Here is a 23,423-nt window from a genome sequence, read left to right as displayed (position 1 = left end):
AGCATATAGTACACAGTTCATGTAGACATATTCCAAGCAGTTACAAAGTATATTAAAAGGGGGGCTGCAATTTCAAAAAATAACATAAATTATACCCACAAACTCCTAATCTTTCCTGAAATGTTGCAATCTGAAACCCTATTGTAGGAAGCAGAAGATTCCAGGAGACATTCTGCAAATGAAGGACTCTAAACCCTGTGGTTGGATAAGGAATTCTGGAAGGAAGGTATCCTCACCCAAGGAGAGAAGGTTCCTATACTTCTCTAACATCACATCCCTGTACAATTCCCACTGATCTTGGTCCAGGCATTCTCACTCCTCTTGAGAGAAATCTATGGCCATATCCTGGAATGTCAGCAGTCCCTGAAATTAAAAGTGCACATGCCATGTGGCCACGGAAAGAGTTCATACTGTGCCCCAAGAAGCAAACAGCAAGAGAACTGGTTTTAATTTAGAAGAGTGTCTTCAATTATCCACTAATATATATGTGTGTGTGTGTGTATATATATATATATATATATATATATATATATATATATATATACTTTACAAAGTAACTTTCTCTACCTTATTTCTAACTCCAGGAAAAGAGTATGGCATGTGATCCACAAAACCGGTATAGAGACTATACTTATCTGGAAAAGAAATGATAAAATGATGGTTTCAACAAAGGCATATGCATTTTTGAGTGTTTTATTTATATCAAACTGGATAAAATGTGTGTATTTCTCAGACAGAAAAGACATGTCGAGGTAGAAATGTACCTTTCAACTATTCATGGGTACACAGGTACACTGGGGAGATTGTAAAAGTGCAGACTGTGATTCAGTAGGTCCGGTGGGCCTGAGTTCTATTTTTTTAACAAGCTTATTTTTAACTAGTGATGCCACAGTCTCTGATTCATTAACGACAATTGTGAATAGCAGAGACATAATTAGAGACGTAAAAATTCATAGTTAACTTTGAACTTAAACTGTTTTATGGATTTTACACCTTTAACAGGATAGTAAGCACAGCAGCAACGATCATTTGTGAATATTTACTATAGACCATGTATCTTCCTAACATTTTTGTGTAGGATTCCAGGAAAAAGGCCTAGGCTGCGGTCACGGTGGGCGGGACCCCCAGGCCGGGCCGCCCCACCAGGAACCCCGACCGGCCCCTGCGGTCCTGGCGGCTCCCTCCCCCGGCACGCCCCTCCCTCCCGGAAGGCCTCGGAGCCACCATTTCCGCAGATCTGGAACTCCCGGCTCGGGGTCTCTTCCCTCCGCCATCACGGAACTGCCCCGGAGCCCGAGGGGAGGGCGGCCTCACTGAGGCTGCCAGCTCTGGAGGGGACCCAGCGGCTCAAGCCGCGACAGTCGGGGGGACGGCGGGCCTGGTAAGTGGGCGCCAATCCTCCGCCTGGTCCGGTGTCCGGGCGGCAGCGCAAGACCAGCTTTTGGGAGGCAGTTGTTTGCTGCCCCCCGCCGCTGCTGTGCAGAATGAGCGGCCCCCAGCGTCTGGTCCGGCGAACTTTGGTCCCTCCTCTCGCCCCTGCCCTCGGCCTGGCTTGCGGGGTCTGGGGAGCGTGGGGGGGGGGGTGTCGGCCTGAGCGTCCTGAGGGGAAACGGAGCAAGGGAGGCGCAGGGTCCGCCAGCAGCGTCAGCGCCCCTCCTCCCGACTGCGGGGAAAGTGGCTGAAAACTCCTTCCTAGGCTCGCAGGCCCCTTATTCAGCCGAGTCCCTCTGCGCTCCTTCCTCCCTGAGCTAAAGTACCGGGGGGAGGGGACAGGGCAGGGGCCTGGCGCAGGTAATGGGGGACACCAGAAGGTGATTGTTAACTAAGGAAAACCAGCTCTCCCAACGTGAGGAATGTAGCGCTTTTCTTTGTATGCGAAGATGCCAGAGTCTGGGCTCATTGAAATCCTCCCTTTCATATGCACCTCAGCTCTCTGGGGCCTGCATTCTGTATTTGCATATCCTGAGTGCCTCAGGGCCCGCGGCTCACACTGGAGGGCTGCAAGTGCTGATGACTGTGACATCCTTTGTTTACTGAGATGGCAAGAAATATTCCATTTCTCACAGGCTTGAGGGGCACAGAGTGAAAAGGTGTCAGAGAATCTCACTCAGCATGTACTTTGGTTTACATATAGATAATATTTATACTTAACTGTGCTGATAGAGGTTCTCAAGTCCAATCAACTTGTACTACTGCCCTCTATGTATTCCTTTCATCAATATCATAAGATACATGCCTATAGAATTGACTTAATCCATTTAAATAGGATAATGATTTTTAAAGGAAACAGAAATATAACTACAAAACCTTTACCACTAAAGGCTGGGTCTGGGACAACCTAAATAAATGTTCCATTCTTAAAATATTGAAAGATGTATTCAATAGAAATAACAACAAAATGACAATAAGGGCAGCAGAATGTTGAAATGTTCTGTCTTTATCATTAAAGTGGCAGAAAATCATTTATTGGTAGGCACTGGGGGCAGAAGATGCCTGATTTTATATCTTTGTCATATTTGTGCAGTTGTTTCAACAAGTAACTTAAAGACAAAATGGAAAAACAAAGAGGTTTGTGCCTGAGATCATGTTGATGTGAAACCAGGGATGGCCACCTTGTGCCAGGTGAGTTAATTTTACCTGGCAGGTGTACTGCAGGGCTCCTGAGAAGCAAGGGTTGGAATTTTTCTGCTGGGTGCCCCTTAGGTTCTGTGACTTGATTGACTGTGAATCATGATTCAGGAAAGACCTGGTCACAGGAAAAGGGTAGGAATAGAGTGATTTGGGGAGCAGCTAACAATATTCATCACAGCTCATGGCCTGAATGAATTTTAAAGAAACAGGAAAACAAATGCTTCTTATGGAATCAGAGAATGTGAGGGCTGGACAATCCCAGAAAATGAGGAACACCCGTCCCATTTTCCAGATGAGAAAACAGAGGCCCAGCAAGGTGAAATCCCTCACCCAAGGTGCACCCGTCTCTCCTCCCCACTACATGGTCCATGAAAGCAGGACTCTTCCTGTTGTGATCACTGCTGAACCCCAAAAAGGGCCAGGCATCTAGCAGCTGCTCCAAAAATTTTGGTTGACTGTAGGAACAAAGTTATTTCTTTCTCACTCTTATTCAGGTTGTGCCAAGAACTCCCCAGGTTGCAATGTAATTCAATAAATGTAAATATTAACTGAGTTTTGTTGTGATGAGGACTTAGGCTTTGAAGGTAACAGACTTGGTTCAGATCTTGGTTCTGCCACTCAATAGCTGTTTGGCTTTGGGAAAATTACTAAACCTCTCTGATATTATTTCCTCCTTTGTAAAGTGGGGATAAATCTATCTGAGCCAGCAGAGCACCTGCATGAGAGATGTGCACTAAATATTGGTCTTTCTCACTCTCCCACGCCATCTCTCTGTTCTTCCCAGAGAAGTTGTACAGAAGGATATAGTACATTTTAAAAAAATTAATTAATTACTTAAGTAATTAATTAATTGTTTGGCTGCATTGGGTCTTCCGTTGCTATGTGCGGGCTTTCTCTAGTTGCAGCGATCGGGAGCTACTCTTTGTTGCGGTGCATGGGCTTCTCATTGCGGTGGCTTCTCTTGCTGCGCTTGTTGTGGAGCACAGGCTCTAGGCGCGCAGCCTTCAGTAGTTGTGGCCTGCAGGCTCAGTAGTTGTGTTGCATGGGCTTAGCTGCTCCACAACGTGTGGGATCTTCCCAGACCAGGGCTCAAACCTGTGTCCCCTGCGTTGGCATGCAGATTTTTAACCACTGCTCCACCAGGGAAGTCAGATATAGTACTTTATAAAGAGGGGTTTTAATTTATTTCAGATAGTGTACATTTTTCTTGTAGAAAAGATTATTCCACTAGAGAAACATTAACAGGCAATACCACTACAAATGCAGTATTCTATGGGTTAGATATTATTAGCAAATTTTTTAAGTAATTGGGCAAATGCCAAAGCACGAGGTACTGGGGAGTAAGAAAATTCAAATCTGGGGTGCCCCCACTTCAATTTCAAGAGCACAGTGTCTTTTTTCAAAACCATGTTTCATCTGTTCTTTTTTTCTCATCCATCCTCTGTGTCTGCCTTTCTCAAGAAGGCTCAGATCCTCCGCTTTCACACCATCCCAGCTGGCTGTGCTCCAGTTCCCACCCTGGACCCTCTGCATGCATGGGTGTGCCTGCTGTCCCTGTGCATCAACAGCTTTGCCAGGGAGCTGCTGTATCGTGCACTGCTCGCTGTACCCCAGAGTGCCTAGACCGTTCTGGTACGTGAAGTACACCCTCATCACCACGTGTGCACGCCCATCCCCTTACCTTATATCCTGCCTCTAAGCCAGGCTTGGGAGTGACTACAGTGTGCATTCAGCTGTTAGGTGCTGGGATCAAAGTGAAGTTCCCAACTTTTGAAGTTGCAGGCTGGAGGGCCACACAGTGATTTAAAGTCGGGTCGCCTGACTTAAAGGGGGGGCTGATTGATTTAAAGCCAAAGCAGCTGACTTAAAGCCTGCGTCCCTCAGCTGCAGGACGAGACCAACTTTGGCGGTGCACAGGTTCGCTCCAAGCCAGCACTGCTGTTCAGGAAGAGCTTCCAGTAGCGCCTTAGTGCAGGGGGACTTGGTGCGTTGTCCTGCCCCTGCCCTCAGAGGGGGGCCACCTGCTCTTCTGGGGGAGAATCAGGGAGGGGGAAGTGCAGAGTCCCACCTGGAGTTGCGGCACCCCTTGTCTGATGGCAGGGAAGGGGGGGCGGGGCTGTGTGGTGTCCTGGGGCTGGACTCACCAGGTCGACTCAGCCTCGTAACTTCCTGCCACACACCCCACAAGAGTTTCCAATAATATGTAATTGCTCCTTAGGTTCTCGGTCTTCAAACTCATACCCGGGCTCCCAGGTCCGTTGATTCAGCCAATTCCTCTGTGCCCTTTCTTCTATTAGATACGGTCCCAGAGGGAGAGGCTGGGGGATGGGACTGGAGGGACCCCAGCAGCAATGGCCTCAGCTGACTAAAGAGAGCCGGGGCCTGCGCTCTCACACATGTGCGAGGACACTTAAGGCGGAATCGAGGGGGCCAGTTAGAGGCAGTCCTTGCTGCCTCAAGTGAGTATGGATCACCGTCCGGTGGGGAGCACGCTGAGCCCTGAGAAGTACTGTTAGGAGGATGTGTTCCTCCCTCGGCTTCAAGGACGTGGGTGGACTTCAGGGCTCCAGTTCCCCTCCAGGCCTCCAGGTCCGACTGCACCCCGGCGGCCTTGCAGACCTGGCTTCCTGTCCCAGAACTTGTCAGGCTCCAGAAAGTATCCAGACTGCAGAGATGGTGCCTGAGCGCTCCAGCTTAAGAAGTGCTGTCCCTGGGGACCCAACAGTGGCGGGAGGAAGGGTGAAGGGAGGAGGGGGATGGGGTAGGGTGGGGTGGCTGCCCCGGGAGCCGTTGAGAGAGAAATATCGCCCCCCCACACCCCCTGCTCCCTGCAACTGACCCATTGATGCCATAGGATCTCAGGGCCGTTTAGTCAGAGATGCCTCTGCTTCTTTACTCCTGTGTTCAAAACTGTGCAAAACCAACTCTTCATCCTCTTACTTCCTTGCCAGGACTTTTAAAGCACTGTTCTTTTGAAGCACTCATTGCCTAAATTGCAGTTTGGAGCTGTCCCAGCTATTTAAAAGCGTTTTCATTAAACTGAGACTAAATCCTACTCTTTTGGAAAAACGACCTTCACTTCAGAGGAGATCGTCTTTTCTGCCCATTCCTTCCTTCTACTGCCCTCTCAAGAACCCCTGTGCTCAAAGAGCTTGGTGGTTTATTTTTTGCTTGATGTCAAAAAGAAACCTTCCCCATGCACCCCAAAAAGCTTTCCTGGAACATAGGTGTTTCACAACCATGACAGCGTTTTTCAGTTCGTATACACTCTTTAGACTGCCTAGCGATCCTTCCAAGAGCCAGAGGTGAGCAACACCTTTACTTATTTGATTGGATGCCCTTCAAGTTTAGGAAGGTCACATTCTTATGTCCCAGCAGATAAGACAGAGCCCTAGATGGCTGTGGCTGTGATTAGATAACTTCTGGTGATTTTATTTCCCTTACTGAGCTGCTGCTTCTAGGTTAAATTCATTTTATAACCTGTCCATTTTCAAAGAAAGACTGACAATGTCACTGTAATAGGTCAGGAGACTGAGCTCAGGGTTGGTCAAAGGTACTCACAGGGAGGAAGGTGGATATAAATAGGTGGGTAAAATAGGAGGATTGGCAAGTACAGCCAGGACAACCGTGTTCACCATGCATACTAATAAAGGCCAGGATCTCCTCATTTATCTCTGGTGTGAAGTTCTGATGGTTTCACAGGATCAAACTCAAATCATACTTAAACTAGGGGATTTCCCTGAGCATAAAAGGAAGTACCATCCCTAGCAGGAGTCGCTGCAGAGGAATAAAGACGCAGATGTAGAGAACAGACTTGAGGACACAGGGAGGGGGAAGGGTAAGCTGGGATGAAGTGAGAGAGTGGCATGGACATATATACACTACCAAAGGTTAAATAGGTAGCTAGTGGGAAGCAGCTGCATATAGTACAGGGAGATCAGCTCAGTGGTTTGGGACCACCTAGAGTGGCGGGATAGGGAATGTTGGAGGGAGATGCAAGAGGGAGGGGATATGGGGTTATATGTATACGAATAGCTGATTCACTGTGTTAAAGAGCAGAAGCTAGCACAACATGGTAAAGCAATTATACTCCAATAAAGATGTTAACAACAACAACAAAACCCCATAAAACTAAATCAATCAAGCCAACGGAGACATTGTATGTGTTTACAGTTCAAGAAATCCACAAGAGAATCCTTTACTCTGTATGCAATGAATGGTCCATTCGAAAAGAAAAAAACTTTCTAAAATGTTGTTTTTCCATTTATTGTTCAGAACATCATTTTTATACCTCTTCATTTCTTACTATTCAAAGCCAAGTCACGTGAGTTAGAGGTAAGCAGCTGATTGATTTAAAGTTGGGTCATGTGATTTAAAAACCAGTGGCAGTTGATTGATTTAAATCTCAGTCTTATGACATGAGGAGGCGGTGCTAAAAATGGCTTTTTCATCTCTGGCTGAGAATATCATATTTACCTTGGTTTTTCTTATGATTTAGAAAACTTGAGCTGTGTCTCCTTGGAATCATCAGGAGAAAAATACAGTATTTCAGGTTCGTTCTTGAAACCAACTTCTCACGGTTAAGGTGTATTGACTAAAAGATCTTCCTTCTTCAAGAGATTCCAAACCCCTGTAGGACACTTCATTGTAATTGGAGAAAAAAGAATGAAATCAGGCCAGCAGCTGCAGGAGGCAAGGCAGCCCCTAGGACTAGGGAAGGAGGAGGAGGCAGGGCTGAGAGTTGCCATTAGAGCAGACAACCTCCAGAGGGCGCTGAAGCACCGGCAGAGCCCACCTGCACTCCCAGTTTGGCACTGCAGGGTCAGATTTGGGTTTGGAGATGGGGTTGCTGTAACTACAAGGAGGTGAGCACAGAGGAGGAGTTGATTACTGGTCTCCTCTGACTCTCTGGCCCAAATTGCCTAGCTTCACAGGGGGGACAGAGTTTTGCTTTCAGCAACTGATGGGGCACTTCCAGGCTGGTGGGGTTGCCCAGTGACCCGACAGCCTGACAGGCTGACTGCGGTGTGACCGCCCTTTGTTTCTCCAGAACCTGTACATCAGGAGGTGCATGGTTGCGGGAGCCCATTCACCGACCCTCCCCCCAAGGGGGATGGCACCTTCCCTGGCTGTACCCTATGATCACCAGGTACTTGAAATGAATGCAAGTTTTTTGACTTCAAGGAAAAGCTCACATAACCGCTTCTGCCTCATAATTTATGGGATTTGCTATAATGGAAGGACATTATAAAGAACAGGTAGAAAACTCACCTGTTGGTCTCCATGTAGGAGTTTATTTTGCATGAATCCCTCCTACATGAGTAGATAGAAGAGGTTTATTTTTGTTCCCGTGTGTGTAGTTGTGGCAGAGGATGTAGGTATGGTGATTCGAAGCCCTCAAAGAAATATTCTCAGAACTCTCAAGACTTCTCTTGATTGGAACCAAAAGAGACCTGGAAAAGAAAAGGAGGAGGGAGAAAGAATGACTGTTTCTCAGTAGATTCACCTTCCTGGTTGATCGTTCTGTCTTCTCCTTCCTTTGAACTTCTATGTATGTCTAATGGAGTAACGTAGAAAGGCTGATTTTCATGCATTAAAAGATTTTACATCACAAAGAAACTAGAAGTGGCTAACAGAACTTATTCAAATCAATTTTACATAGAGACTTTGATATTAAATTTGTATACTGAAATGGGTTAATCTAAATTTTCTCTTTCTTTTTGAGTGAATATTTGTAACATATTTTTGTAGATAATAATTTATACTAGATACACAAAATTGTGAGAATGGGTACCATTTTTCACCACTTAAATGATTTCTTTTAAATGAATAGATCGTACACTTTAAATGCCAATGTTCTGTCTTACATGTTGCTTTTTAATTCCTTGATTTCCAAGAGTTGTGTTTATTTAATTGACTTCTATCTAATAATGTGTCTCCCCTTTATTGTTTCTTACTTTATATTTTATTGATCTATAGTTAATTTACATTATTATATTAGTTTCAGAGGTACTAGTGATTCATAAATGTTTAGGATGTTCTCCATTTATACTTATTATAAAAGAGTGGCTCCATTCCCCATGCTATACAGTACATCACCGTAGATTATTGATTTTATATATAGTGAATTATACCTCAGAATCTCCTACCACTATTTTGCTTCTCCACCCTGTCTCTCCCTGCTGGTAACCACTAGTCTGTTCTTTAATCTGGGGGTCTGTTTTGCTGTTGTTGTTGTTGTATTCAATTTTTTAGATGCCACGTGTAAGTGATAACCTACCAGGCTTGTTTTCTCTGCGGGCTTATTTTACTAAGCATAATACCCTCCAAGTCCATCCATGTTCTTGCAAATGGCAAAATTTCATTTTGCTGAAGTCCTCATAGAAAATCTTTTTTATTCCCTAACCTATTGCTGAACACTTGGTCTGACTCTATATCTTGGCTATGGCAAATAACTCTGTTATGAACATTGGTGTGCACGTTGTTGTTTTGAAATAGTGTTTTTGTTTTCTTCTGATATACCCAAGAGTGAAATTGCTGGATATTATGGTAGTTCTATTTTTAGTTTTCCGTGGAACCTCCATTCTGCTTTCCACAGTAGCTGCACTACACATTCACATCAAGAGTGTACAAGAGTTTCCCTTTCTCCACATCCTCGCTAACCTTTGTTATATGTGACCTTTTTGATGACAGCCATTCTGACAAGACTGAGGTGGTATATCTCATAGTTTTGATTTGCATTTTACTGCCGATCAGCTATGTTTAGCATCTTTGTGACTTCTGGCTGTCTATCTGTATTTTTTTCCTTGGAAAAATGTCTATTTAGGTCTTCTCATTCTTTTTAAAAAGATTTTGGGTGTTTTTTTGATATTGAGTTGTATGTGCTGTTTCTGTAGTTTAGATATGAACCCTTGCTTGATCATCTTTTTGGTGTTAACCTCTTATCATGTGCAAATATTGTGTCTCCTTCAGCAGCTTGTCTTTTCATTTAGTCTTTGGTTTCCTTTGCTGTGCAAAATCTTTTAAGTTTAGTGAAGTCCTATTTGTTTATTTTTGCTTTTGTTTCATTTGCCTTAGTAGACTGAACCTAAAACAGTTGGTATCATTTATGTTGAAGAATGTTCTATATTTTCTTCTAGGGGCTTTATGGTTTCTGGTCCTACATATAGGTCTTTATTCAGTTTTGTGTTTATTTTATATATGGTGCACTAAAATAATCTAATTTTATTTTTTTCTATGTAGCTGACCATTTTCCCAATACCACTTATTGAAGAGACACTTTTTCTCTCCATATTGTCCGCTTTGTCATAAATCAATTAAATATAAGTGTGTGGGCTTATTTCTGGAATCTCTATTCTATTCCAGTGATCATTGTGTCTGTTTTTGCTCCGGTACGATTCTCTTTGATTACTGTCGCTTTTCAGTATAATCTGAAGTCAAGGTGCGTGATGCCTCCAGCTCTGTTCTGTCTCAAGATTGTTTGGCTATTTGGGGTCTTTGTGTTTCTATACAAATTTTAAAATTACTTTTTCAAGTTCTGTGAAAATGCTTTGGTATTCTGAAAGGGATTGCATTGAATCTGTAGATTGTCTTTGGTAGTATGGTTATTTTAACAGTATTAATTCTTCCAGTCCACGCACGTGCTATATTTTCCCATCTTTTTCTGTTGCCTTCAACTTCTTTCACCAAAAGCTGATAGATTTCTGAGTACATGTCTTTTACTTGCGTAGGAGTGTTTGTTCCTAGGTATCTTATTTTTTTGGTGTGATTGCATATAGTATTGTTTTCTTAATTTTTTTCTTTCTCACAGCTTTGAATTTTGTTTTTTCTTCATTTTCTAATTCCTTCAGGTGTAATGTTAGGTTGTTTATTTGATATTTTTCTTGTTTCCTAAGAATAAGCTGTATCACTGTAACTTCCCCCTGTGAACTGTGTTGTTTGTTTCCCATAGATATTGAATCATTGTGTGTTCATTTTCATTTGTCTTGGGTATTTTTAGAATCCCTCTTTAATTTCCTCAGTGTTCCTTTCTTCCCCTTTTACTCCCTTCATCTGTGATGTGAGGACTATCTTTAATATGATGTTTGGATTTCTTTCAGTTTTCTCTGTGTTTGTGTGTGTGTGTGTGTGTGTGTGTGTGTGGTTATTTAAGTTGCTGAGCTCTTAATTTCACATGGACACTAACAACCCTGCATTGTTACTCTGCTCCCCCACAGTTACTGAATTTGACCTTATATTTTACATCTACTTGTTTTGTGTGTCCCTTAACTTCTTATTGTGAATATAGATGATTTTATTACTGTTTCCTTTCATCCTTCCCATTAGCTGTGTACATGGTTGATTTACTGCCTTTGTTGAATATTTGCCTTATCCTTTGAGGTTTTTCCTTTAGTAAGTTTCCTTTCCTAATTTTTATGTTTCAGTCGTGGCCTTTCCTTTTTCACTGAGAAAAGCCCCTTTAAGATTTCTCATAAAGCTGGTTTGGCGATGCTGAGCTCTTTTAGTTTTACTTCTCTGTAAAACTTTAGATCTCACCATCAAATCTGAAGGAGAGCCTTGCTGGGTAGAGTATTTTTGGTTATAGGCTTTTCCCTTTCACGACTTTAAATATACCATGCCACTCCTTTCTGGCATGCAGAGGTTATCCTGGAAAGTCAGCTGATAACTTTATGCAAGTTCCCACGTTTGTAACTTGTTGCTTTTCCTTTGCTCCTTATAATAGTGTCTTTTTATCTTTATTTTTTTGTATTTTAATTACAATGAGTCTTGGTGTGGTCCTCTTTGTGTTGATCCTGTTTTGGCCTTACTGTGTTTACTGGACATGGATGTCTGTGTTCTTTCCCAGGTTATGGAAGTTTTCAGCTCTTATGTCTTCACGTATGATCTACACTGCTTTCTCTTTCCTTTTTGTTTCTGGGACCAGTATAATACAACTATTAGTACACTTGATGTTGTTTCACAAGTCTGTTCAACTTTCCTCATTTCATTTTAATCTATTGTTTTACCATTCATCTTCAGTGATTGCCAATACTCTGTCCTTCAGTTTTCTGATTCATTCCTCTGTATCATTTAGTCTACAGTAGTTTCCTTTTAGTGTATTTTTCATTTCAGTTATTGTATTCCTCATCTCTGTTTTGTTGCTCTTTAATGGTCTAACTCTTTTTTAAAAATTCTAACTTCTTGCTCTGATCACCCATTCTTCTCCTGAGTTCTTTGATCATCTTTATAGTCATTACCTTGAACTGTTTGTTGGGGAGATTGGCTATCTCCACTTCACTTAGATCTTCTTCTGAGTTCTTATCTCGTTCCTTCATTTGGATCGTGTTTCTGTGTCACCTCATTTTTCTTAACTTGCTGTTTTTATTGCTATGTATGTAGTAGGCTCGTTACATTTCCTGACCTTGGAGAAGTGGCCTTTTGTAGGAGAGGTCCTATGTGTCCCAGCAGCCCACTGTCCCCTGGTCACCAGAACTATATGTTCTAGGTGTACCCCCTATGTGGGCTGCTTGGGCTCTTCTGTTGTGGTGGGCTGACCACTGTGGGTGGTCTGGTAGGCTTGGCTGCCCCCAGAGTGCTTGTTTGCTAGACTCTGCCTAGTATGGAGGCTGCCTGTGCTGCTTGGTGAGGCTAAATCTTAAGGCAGCTGGCTGCCCAACTCTGGGGGACACCAAATCTGGTGTTGGTTCACTATGTGTAGAATTGCAGTCCCGGTGATTTCAGGGTTAGTGCCCAGTCACTGGTCCTGGGGCTATGCTGGCTACTGGGAGGAAGACACAGGTCCTGAGCTCTGGATGCAGGACCCAGGAGTCGCAGAGTTGGTGTTGGGTCACCGTTCCTGACACAGCTATCTGCAGGGTCTGCGGTATCCCTAATCTTATGTTGGCATTCTGATGGGCAGGGTCAGGACCCAGCTGAGTCCATGGCTGCCTCTGGCCTGCAAGTGAGTGTTCTGGTCACATAGGCTGCTGGGCTGTGGTATTCCTGGAGTTGGTGTGTGCCTGTTGGTTTATGAAGCTGATCCCACTGCTAGAGCAGGTTTGCTCTGGATAGGTCTAAGCTCCATCCAGTCCCTTTGCAGTAATCACCTGCCGATGGTGAGGCTGATTCCAAGGTCAGAGCAGACTCACTTGCAGAGGAGCCAGGGACTTTGGGGTTGGTGCCTGTCCACTGAGGGGTGGAGGCTGGTCCTGGGGCTTTTGGAGGCTAGGTCCATGTCCAGGGGCAGCTGTGCTTTGAGAGGGTCTGAAGGCAGCCTGTTTGCTGGTGGATGGGGCTATGCCCCTGCTCAGTTAGTTGCTTGGCCTACAGCATCCTAGTATTTGTGTCTATAGTCTGGTGGAAATGGGTAGGGCTAGGTCCTGAGGCTAAAAAATAGAGGGAGGATTCTGAAATTATGCTTGCTGGTACCAGTGGCCATGAGGTAGAAGGAGCTCCCCCAAATGACTGCTGCCAGTGTCTATGTCCCTGAGGCTGTGCTGTAGTTGCCTCTTGTCTCTCTTGGAGTCTCTCAAAGATCAGGAGGTAGGTGTGGCCCAGGATCCTTTCAAATGACTGCTTCTGTTCTGATTCTCGGATCATGTGGGATTTTGTGAGCATCTATTTAGAGTGGGGTCTCTATTTCCCACAACCCTCTGGCTCTCTGGAAAATAAGCACTACTTGTCTTCAAAGCCCAACTTTCTAGGAACTCTTCTTTCCATCACAGGCTCCCTGGGCTTGGGAGCCTGATGTTGGGTTCATACCCCTTGCTACCTGGGAGCACCTCAGAAATTGTAATTATTCTTCCATTTGTGGGCCACCCACCTGGTGGTATGAGTCTTGACTCTATTGAGATTTTGCCCTTCCTTCCTGTCTTGCCGAGGTGCCTTCCTTATATCTTTAGCTGTAAAACATCTTTTATGGTAGGTCCTGGCCTTTTTCATCAATTGCTGTTCAGTAAACAGTTGTGACTTTGGTGTGCCCATGAGAGGCATCAAGCTCTGGGTCTTTGAATGCTGCCATCTTGGACAATCTCTCCACTTCATTCTTAAAAAATATTATTTAATTTTTCTTAGTATCTTATTTGATTAGCGACAGTTTGAAATGTGTTATCACTCATGTTTACTTCGCCTGTTTTTAAAAATTGGATAGTGCATTCATTCATTTTGAAATGAAGGTAGTGACCTGTGAATTTCCATGCCTCAAAAATCAAGTATAGGACAAAAGCCTTTTTTTACCTGTGTTACCCTCAGACTCTGCACCCCACCCCAGCCTGGGGATTAACCTCTTGAACCCATGCTCACCTTCTCTTTTTGGACGGTTAACCATCACTGCATCTATATGTGTGTTGACAAAACAAACTCTAGTCTTTCCAGTTTTTGTGTTTTGTTTTTTGGTTTAGGGAACAGTCTTACTAGGAATGTACATATACTGGTCTGCTGAAGGTCATATATAAGCCTGTCAAGCACATTAGCAGAATTGGAATTGCTTGTATATACACTTTGATAAATTTTAGAGACAGGGCTTCCCTGGTGGCACACTGGTTGAGAGTCCGCCTGCCGATGCAGGGGACACAGATTCATGCCCTGGTCCGAGAAGATCCCACATGTCACGGAGCAGCTGGGCCATCAGCCATGGCTGCTGAGCCTGCACATCCGGAGCCTGTGCTCCTCAACGGGAGTGGCCACAACAGTGAGAGTTTCGCGTACCGCAAAAAAAAAAAAATTTTAGCGACAATGGTAGAACAGAAGTAAATTGTATTTCAAATCCCACAGTTTTCTCACACCATGAAAACCCTTCCCATTTTAATGTATTTGTGTGTAGTTTATCTTTATGCCCATACCATATTTCCCAGAGATGGGTACGTGTTATGTTTCTCGCTAGCACATTTTCCGTATTGTTCAAAGTCAGGCGTTTAGTGGTTTTAGCATGATCATATTTCCATAAGCATGCAAATACAGTATCTTCTCTCACACTGTCTTTTACGCCCTGCTCATATATATTGCCCTCCTAATTCTCACTCCTGGTCTTCCTTTATGTTCTTCATCAACCTGGATAGGTTACACTATTTTCTCCTTTATTCAAGACCAGTATAATAGAATAGAACACCCATAAATAAACCCTGGTATATGGCCAAATGATTTTTGACAAGTTGCCAAGGCTTTTCAAAGTAGCAAGGATAATGTTTTCAACAAATGGTGCTGAGAAGTCTTGTTGTCAACATGCAAAAGAAGGAAGATGGACCCTTACCTAACATCATATGCAAATATTAATGAAAACGTATGAAGAAACTAAATATAAGACCTAATAAAATAAAAAGTCTTAGAAGAAGACACAGGACAAGAGTTTCATGACATTGGATTTGGCAGTTTTTCCTCAATATGAAGCGAAGGAACAACAAAGGTACAGCTAACAAAAAATAAACAATTTGCAGTACATAATTTAAAAAACTGTGTATCAAAGAAAGGTAAACAGAATAAAATGTCAACCCACAAGATGGGAGAAAGTATTTGAAAGCCATCTATCTGACAAGAGATTTCTATTCAGAATATACAGAGAACTCCTACAACTCAACAAAAAGCAAACACCCTGATTCAAAAATGGATCAAAGACTTCAATAGATGTTTATATATTTGTGTGCATGCATACACACACAGGCACACACACATACACAAGCAGAAAACAGGTATTGGTGAGGATGTGAGGGAGCTGGAAGCATTGTGCTATGTCAGTGGGAATGTAGAATGATACAGGTGCTTTGCAAGGGTATGGCAATTTTTCAGATATTGAAAAATAGAATTACTACGTGATCCAGGAATTTTGCTATGAGGTATACCCAAAGGAATTGAAATCAGGGTCCTAAAGAAATATTTGTACTCCAGTGTTCAGAGCAGTAATAATCACAGTAGCTAAAACATGAAAGCAACCTAAGTGTTCATCCACTAGTTCCTGGATAAGCAAAGTGTGGTGTACCTATATAATACAATATTGTTCAGTGTTAAGACAGAAAAGACCTAGGAATATGCTACAAAATGGAGGAATCTTGAGGAAATTTAGCTACCAAAAATGCCTTTTTGTGACTTTTAGTGAGACATAACAATACAACTACTTATTTCAGTTATATGGGGTACTTAGTGTAGTCAAAACCATAGAAATTGGGAGGGTAATGATGCTTTTCAGGTTGTTATCGAACAAAAAGGAAAGTTATGTTTAAAGGATATAGAGTTACAGTTTTAAAACGTAGAAAAGAATTAGAAAGATAAATGGCGATGTTAATCGCCCAATATGAATGTATTTAATATCACTGAACGGTGCACTTTATAATAATTCACATGTTATATTTTATGTTATTTGCTTTTACTAACATACAAAATTGGGAAAGAATGTAATATCAGGAAAGGGAGTGACCCTTGGATAGAGCAGAGAGTAATCAGAAGGGTGAGATATTGTATATGTTGAAGAAGAGCTGGGAGTTTTCGTTGGACAGAAGAGACTTTATTAAAAAAAGAAAAAAATTAATCTTAGGGTGTATTAAATAGATATTTGTGGGTGTACTGCTATCTCCCATGGGTTATCTTAAAGAGTGTTTAATAAAGTCCATAAGGCTTGCTGAGGCTTTTTTAAAAACTGGATTCCCTAGGAGATAATTAGAGGGTGGTACTTAAGTCTATTTCTAGGTTGACAGAGTTTGCAGGGAAGACGAGCCTGAGGACAGTGGAGGTCCTGAGAGTGTAAGTACATGGAAATTAGAAAAGAAATAATAAAGGGAATTAGGAAAACTTTGGACTTCGAAGGTCATGTATTCCTGAGTCAGACTTGAGGTTTCTAAGGAGTTATATACACAGTTGTTCTTTGGATTACTTGTTGATAAAGATAAGTGGAAAAACTAGAGTCATTTCCAAGTGTAGGTAAGATAAAATGAGAGGATGGAGGTGGAAAGTAGGGAGGCCCAGATAAAAGTTGGAAGGTCATATTGGGCCACGATGGTGGTAATATCCCGCAGAACAGATGGTAGGGCAGACTATGGATTCATCTTTCTTATTTCAGTTCCCCACCTCATCCTTAATAATTCTTTGGGAATATTTCATTGCTCTGTGATGCAAGTACAGAATTCGAGTGAGGAGACTACACCCTCAGAGTCCAGCTGTCTGAGTCCCCAGTGTGCTTCAAATGATGGAGAACTATTGCTTCTTTATGAGAAGAGTTAGTACCTCGTAGCTAAGCTTAAGCTGGAGCTTATGCAATATTGATTCCATTTTATATATACTGTTGACATGGAGGTTCCTCCTCCTCTTTTCTTGACCATTATGAAATGAATCTATATTTCTCAATATTTAAGTATATCAGATAAATACATTAAGGAAAGGAATCTTATATATTGCTCCCTGCATAGTTTGCTCTTTCTTGTTTCTCTTTTACCTTTACTAAATTAGCACAGGGAGAGACCTTGAAATGATCTAATCAGGAGAAATTAGAACATCATATTTCTAGAGAGGTTGGTTGGAAAGAGCAGGGGTCCCAGTGAGAATCAAAGCTTCTGTTTCTACTTGGCAGTGTGCCTGTATAAAGTAGAGGGCTCCAGGAATTATCCTAGAATATTGCAATGTCCCTGCAGGAGATCACTAAGAGAGGCAGGATCTGGTACCAGATCAGTGTACTATGAAATGTGTGTCAGTCGTCTGATGTGAGATTCTCAGAGCCAATCCCATATGGTAGGGCTGAGTGCAGATTGATGAAGAACCTGTGAAAGCCGTTGATTGCATGTTAAAGATGAAGCTTGATTTTGGGGAGAATTTTCTTACCTGACTGAATGTCACCCTTCTGTGGGGATGAGATTCTGTGCTTTTCCTCTCTTAATGACCGCTGACTGAAAATCATTAGAGGATCATGTCTAGAAAGCATTCTTTATTTAATTTCTTAAAGAAGAAAACATAGAAAACATTTTTATCCACTTTCAAATTGAGGATCAAGGGGAATGACATCAGTGAAAATGTCAGAGTAGGGAGCTCTGGCTTGTGTCCATCGCCAGAAACACTGACATAGGCGGTAAAACCTGTCAGAATGATCTTATCAACACATGTAAGTTTTCTTTTCTTTTTCACCCTGTACATTTATCTTTCATTGAAACGTAACTTACTACAGGATGTGGAAAATAAACAGGGAAGTAGAAACTGTATTTCCTGATGGGAGAATCATTAAGTCACCTTAGCTGTTCTGAGCTATGTCTTACTCACCATGACTGTAATTAAAACAAACAAAGAAAACACTTTTTTTGGTCAGTTCTCACATTTCCTCGTTAAAGACAAGGTAACAGATACAGACTTAGATCTACCAGAATTGAGCAAAATTTTGATTGTACCTGTGTTGAATAAATGAGCATGACCTGCTACAAATCTTCATTATACTTATTGCCACAACTGATAAATTCCCTTTTTCCACTTCTGATAGGTTGCATGTAAGGAATTCATAGGTCACTAACCCCAGCTAGTCACAGGTAAACTCTGCCACATGGATTACTGCATGTTTTCCTGCTGGAAGACCACACATTCTCGAGTATCATGCCTGCAGAGTATCTGGGCTCTTCTTTTTTCTGGATAAGGGTTAGATAATCACCTAATTTTATGAGAAATATATAAATTGTATTTGCATATTCTTCAGGTTTCTATTTATCCATTCTCTTTCAAGTCCTAAGTGCAAATATTAAAGTGATTTCCAAGAGGGTGGTAAATAAGACAGCTACCTTTATGCTCCAAAATCAGCAATAAAGCATAATACAATTGTAAATGCATTAATGTGTAATTAATATGTGGATACTTATGTAAATGCAATTTTAGTAATGCTTTGTGGAGAGCTTCAGAATCTAGGTATTAAAAAAAGAGAAGAAGGAGTTCTTGAAACTCTCAGGGAATTATAGAGAAGTCTTTGTGTCTATAAATATCAATCTGAAATAATGCATATTCTCTGAAATAAACTAGGCATAAAATTGTAGGAAAAAACTTCATGAGATGAAAGAGCATGTGATGGCCATACGAGAAAAAGAATATTCTCAGAGAATAATGAACAGTGTGGAGTTCAACAGAAGGGTAATACAGATTCAGAGAGTAATACTTTGGAGAGCCTAATTATGAGTTCCTCATATTTCATCTTTGGAGAGACGGTAGTCATTTGAAATATGTTATAAGATGACATTAACATACTTAAATACTTCCATTTAGAAATGACCACTTAGAACCAGAATAAATGAAAGAGAACACAAATTTATGTTTTTGTTGATTTTTAAAGACCTCAGGTGAGTGCTGATAATTTAAAAATACATGATGTCTTTCACTGCAAAGTAAAGGAGCTGTTACAGTGGAGGATTACTGGACTGAATGTCAATATTATGACATAGTATGAGTGTGTTTCGTGTTTGGTAATTGCAATCATTGTTGCTTTTGTTGTGGTCATCCATTTACAATGCTTGGTGTCAGTTGATTTATCTCTTGTAAAATAAAATACAGTCTGTGTGTGTGAAAGAAACATACATGATGTCTTGATAAAGTTGTATGGAATTTGAGATCTGGAAAAAAGCATTTCTTTTCTGTAATGCTAGGATGCTAATTGGACATTTTTCCAAGAAAGAGATTTCAGGATGCAAATCTGGTGTCTCTAAGGTGGGAAGTCAGTTCATGGCGGAACATTCTATTAAACTTGTGTGAGTGCAGAAATATTTCTTTGGAAGGAAGAGGTCACGAATCCTTTTTTTTTTTTTTTTTTTTTTTTGCGGTACGCGGGCCTCACTGTTGTGGCCTCTCCCTTTACGGAGCACAGGCTCCGGACGCGCAGGCTCAGCGGCCATGGCTCACGGGCCCAGCCGCTCCGCGATATGTGGGTTCTTCCCGTACCGGGGCACGAACCCATGTCCCCTGCATCGGCAGGCGGACTCTCCACCACTGCGCCAGCAGGGAAACCCTCATGTATCTTTTTGAATTATAGTTTTGTCTAGATATATGTCCACAAGTGGGAATGCTAGATCATATGGCAACTCTCTTTATAGTTTTTTTAAGGAACCTCCATACTGTTTTCCATAGTGGCTGCACCATCTTACATGGCCACCAACAGTGTAGTAGGGTTCCCTTTTCTCCATACTCCCTCCAGCATTTGTTAATTGTAGATTTTTTAAATGATGGCCATTCTGATCGGTGTGAAGTGTTACCTCATTGTAATTTGGATTTGTATTTCTCTAATAATTAGTGATGAAGAACATCTTTTCATGTGCCTATTGGCTATTTGTATGTCTTCTTTGGAGAAATGTTTATTTAGGTCTTCTACCCATTTTTCCATTGAGTTATTTGTTATTTTGTTATTGAGTTGTATGAGCTGTTTGTATAGTTTGGAAATTAAGCCCTTGTCAGGCTCATCATTTGCTAATATTTTCTCCCAGTCCATAGGTTGTATTTTCATGGGTTTTTTCTTTCTTTCTTTCTTTTTTTTTTTTTTTTTTTTGCGGTACGCAGACCTGTCACTGCTCTGGCCTCTCCCGGTGCGGAGCACAAGCTCCGGACGTGCAGGCTCAGCGGCCATGGCTCACGGGCCCAGCCACCCCGCAGCATGTGGGACCTTCCCGGACCGGAGCGCGAACCCATGTCCCCTGCATCGCCAGGCGGACTCCCAACCACTGCGCCACCAGGGAAGCCCTTTCATTTTGATTATGGTTTCCTTTGCTGTACAACAGCTTATAAGTTTGATTAGTTCCAGTTTCTTTTTTGCTTTTACAATAAGTCCCCTACATATGAAATGTTCTGTTCCAGGAGTGCGTTTGTAAATCCAATTTGTTTGTAAGTCCACAAAGTTAGTCTAGGTACCCAACTTACACATTCAGCTATATGGTATTGTACCATAATAGGTTTATAATACTTTTCACGCAAACAATACAGAAATCACAAACACAAAAGCAAAGAAAACATTTTTAATCTTACAGTACAGTAACTTGAAAAGTACAGTAATACAGTACAACAGCTGGGATACTCGGGCTGGCATCGAGGGAACAGTTGAGAAGAGTTACTGATTGGAGGAGGGAGAGGAGGTGGGAGAAGGTAGAGGTGAAGGATTATCAGCAGTAGGAGACAGAGGGCAAGCTGCCATTTCACTCATACCTGACGTTGATGACACAAGTTCTGGTTCCTTGCTGGATTTAATTCTGTTTACCCTCTTGAAAAAATTATCCATTGATGTCTGGGTCGTAGCTCTTTTTTTCTCATCATAGATGACAAGGTAGCACTGGATTTCGTTCTGAATGGCTGCTGCCACCTTTGGGTACCATTCTAGGTTCGAGTCCTGTGCCTCAAAAACTAACAGTGCTTCCTCAAATAAAGAGGATTCCCTTGCCATTTTCTGTGTCGTGAATCTCTTCATTTCTTCAGTTACTTCTTATTCCTCCTGTCCCTCTTCATCCTTTCTCTGGGCCTCCAATTCCATCAGTAAGCTCCTCATGTTGCACAGCAAGGAGTTCAATGAAACCCTCTTGCAGATCTAGCTCCAGCTTCTCGCTGAGGGTCACTACGTTGCTGAAGACCTCTTTGGACTTCTGATCTATCTTCTCAAGTCCACAAAAATCATGAACAAACTGGGCAAACGTTCTTCCAAACCCCATTCATGGTGACCACCATACCCTCACACTATGCAAAGTCAATGTTTTTATGGTCTTGTAGATGTTATAGTCCTTCCAAAGTTGTCCCTAGGTTGTTCCTGATTTGTCACTTACCTTTACTGCGTGACAAAAAGTGTGACATAAATAATATTTCTTGAAAGTCACTCTAACTCCCTGGTCCATAGGTTGGATGAGCAACGTAGTATTTGGTGACAGGTGCACTACTTTGAAGTTGGGAATGAAAGTCATCCATGAAGGGGGGTGGCCCAGAGAATTGTCAAGCAGCAAAAGAATGTTTTGCTGGAACATCCTTCTCCAAGCAATATTTCTCTATATCTGGGATAAAGTGGTGGCAAAACCTGTCCTGGAACCTGGCCTGTGTAATCCAGGGTTTGGGGTTATGCTTCCATGCAACAGGAAGAGAGCCCTTGGCTATGTTTTTATGGGTTCTTGGGTTCTCTGAATGATAAACTAAGAGAAGCTTCAGCTTCATATCACCAGAAGCATTGCTGCCACACAACAGTTAGCCTATCCTTTGCTGCTTTACAGCCCGGCATCAACTTTTCCTCCTTACTGATGTAACTTCGGTCTGGCATCCTCTTCCAGTACAATTGTGTCTCATCTACATTAAAAACCTGGTTGGGTAAATGCACACCATCATCAATAATTTCTCAAAGTGTTTCCGGAAGTTCCCGGACAGCTACCGTATCTGCACTTGCTGCCTCTCCACTTACTTTTACATTGTGAAGGTTGGCTCTAGCCTTGAAACGATGAAACCAGCCATGGCTGGCATTAAAATATATGCCCTCTGATTCTTTGCCGTGTTTCTTCTTCAAGTCTTCATAAAGCCTTTTAGCTTTATCTTGAATCAGCGTTAAGCTGAGCAGGACTCAGCGCTGATGTTGATCGTGCATCTGCACACTGAGAAGTTTCTCCATCTGCTCCATCACTTTTCCATGCTTCTTCAATATTTTGTCAACATCACCAGCACAGCAGACTTCACATGTTCCATGATCTTGTCCTTGTTCTTTAGATTCGTGCCAATGATTGAATGATTCATGTTATAAGAATGAGCGATATCTAACATCTTTTTGCCTCACTCCACTCTCTCAATTACTTTCACTTTTGTTTCCATCATTATCGCTTGGCGCTTCTTAACAGTACCAGCTACATCACCGCTGCTTTTACGCTTGCTTTCAGACATCTTGGGCTTGAAATAAAGGTACTGTACTACTGTACTCTATACAGTACTGTAAAGTACACAAAAGCACAATCACTTATAGAGGAGGCACGCACGTGACAATGTATGCCAGACACGTGAAATAACTTACATGATTGGACATGCGAATGGACGTTTGCATCTTAGAAAGTTTGCAACGTGAAGGTTCATATGTAGGTGACTTACTGTATTTGTACTGCCTAGGGAGAACTACCTAGGAAAACTGTGTTATGATTTATGTCAGAGAATGTTTTGCTTATGTTCTCTTCTAGGAGTTTTAACGTGTCCTATCTTATAGTTAAGCATATAAGCCGTTTTGAGTTTAGTTTTGTGTATGGTGTGAGGGTATGTTCTGACTTCACTGATCTGCATATGGCTGTACAACTTTCACTTGCTGAAGAGACTATCTTTTCCCCATTGTATATTCTTGCCGCCTTTGTCGAAGGTTAATTGACCATAGGTGTGTGGGTTTATTTCTGGACTATGTATTCCATTCCATTGATCCATGTATCTCTTTGTGTGCCAATACCGTGTGGTTTTGATTGCTGTAACTTTGTAGTATTATCTGAAGTTTAGGGGGGTTATGCCTCCTGCTTTGTTCTTTTTCCTCAGGATTGTGTTGACAGTTCTGACTTTTTATGGTTCCAGATAGATTTTAGGATTATTTGTTCTAATTGTGGGGAAAATGTCATGGGTAATTTGATAGGGATCACATTAAATCTGTAGATTGCTTTGGGTAGTATAGCCATTTTAACGGTATTAACTCTTCCCATCCAAGAGCGTGGGATGTCTTTCCATTTCTTTGAATCATCTTCAGTTTCGTTTACTAATGTTTTGTAGTTCTCAGCATATAAGTCCTTCACCTCCTTGGTGAGGTTTATTCCTAAGTATTTTATTTTTTTGATGCCATTTAAAAAAGGATTGCTTGTTTACATTTCCTTTCTGATATTTCATTGTTAGTGTAAAAA

The 23,423-nt window shown here is 42.0% G+C and overlaps 1 long non-coding RNA gene across 6 annotated transcripts in view; it reads left to right on the top strand.

Annotated features, from left to right (window-relative positions):
- The first annotated feature begins 979 nt into the window (after window positions 1–979).
- The window catches only part of LOC307186607, an 84,733-nt gene continuing 62,289 nt past the window's right edge, over window positions 980–23,423 (top strand). For 5 of the 6 annotated variants that reach the window (XR_013828424.1, XR_013828425.1, XR_013828426.1 and 2 more), the window contains exons 1-2: window positions 980–1,381; window positions 2,525–2,622. This is a non-coding gene — a long non-coding RNA (uncharacterized lncRNA). The remainder of the gene's footprint in view (window positions 1,382–2,524; window positions 2,623–23,423) is intronic. The other variant, XR_013828423.1, reaches the window with a different exon arrangement.

Source organism: Stenella coeruleoalba (assembly GCF_951394435.1).
Source record: "Stenella coeruleoalba genome assembly, chromosome: 5".
Taxonomy (NCBI): Eukaryota; Metazoa; Chordata; class Mammalia; order Artiodactyla; family Delphinidae; genus Stenella; species Stenella coeruleoalba.
The sequence above is the reverse complement of the archived record's forward strand: the minus strand, read 5'-3'. Positions and strand labels throughout refer to the sequence as shown.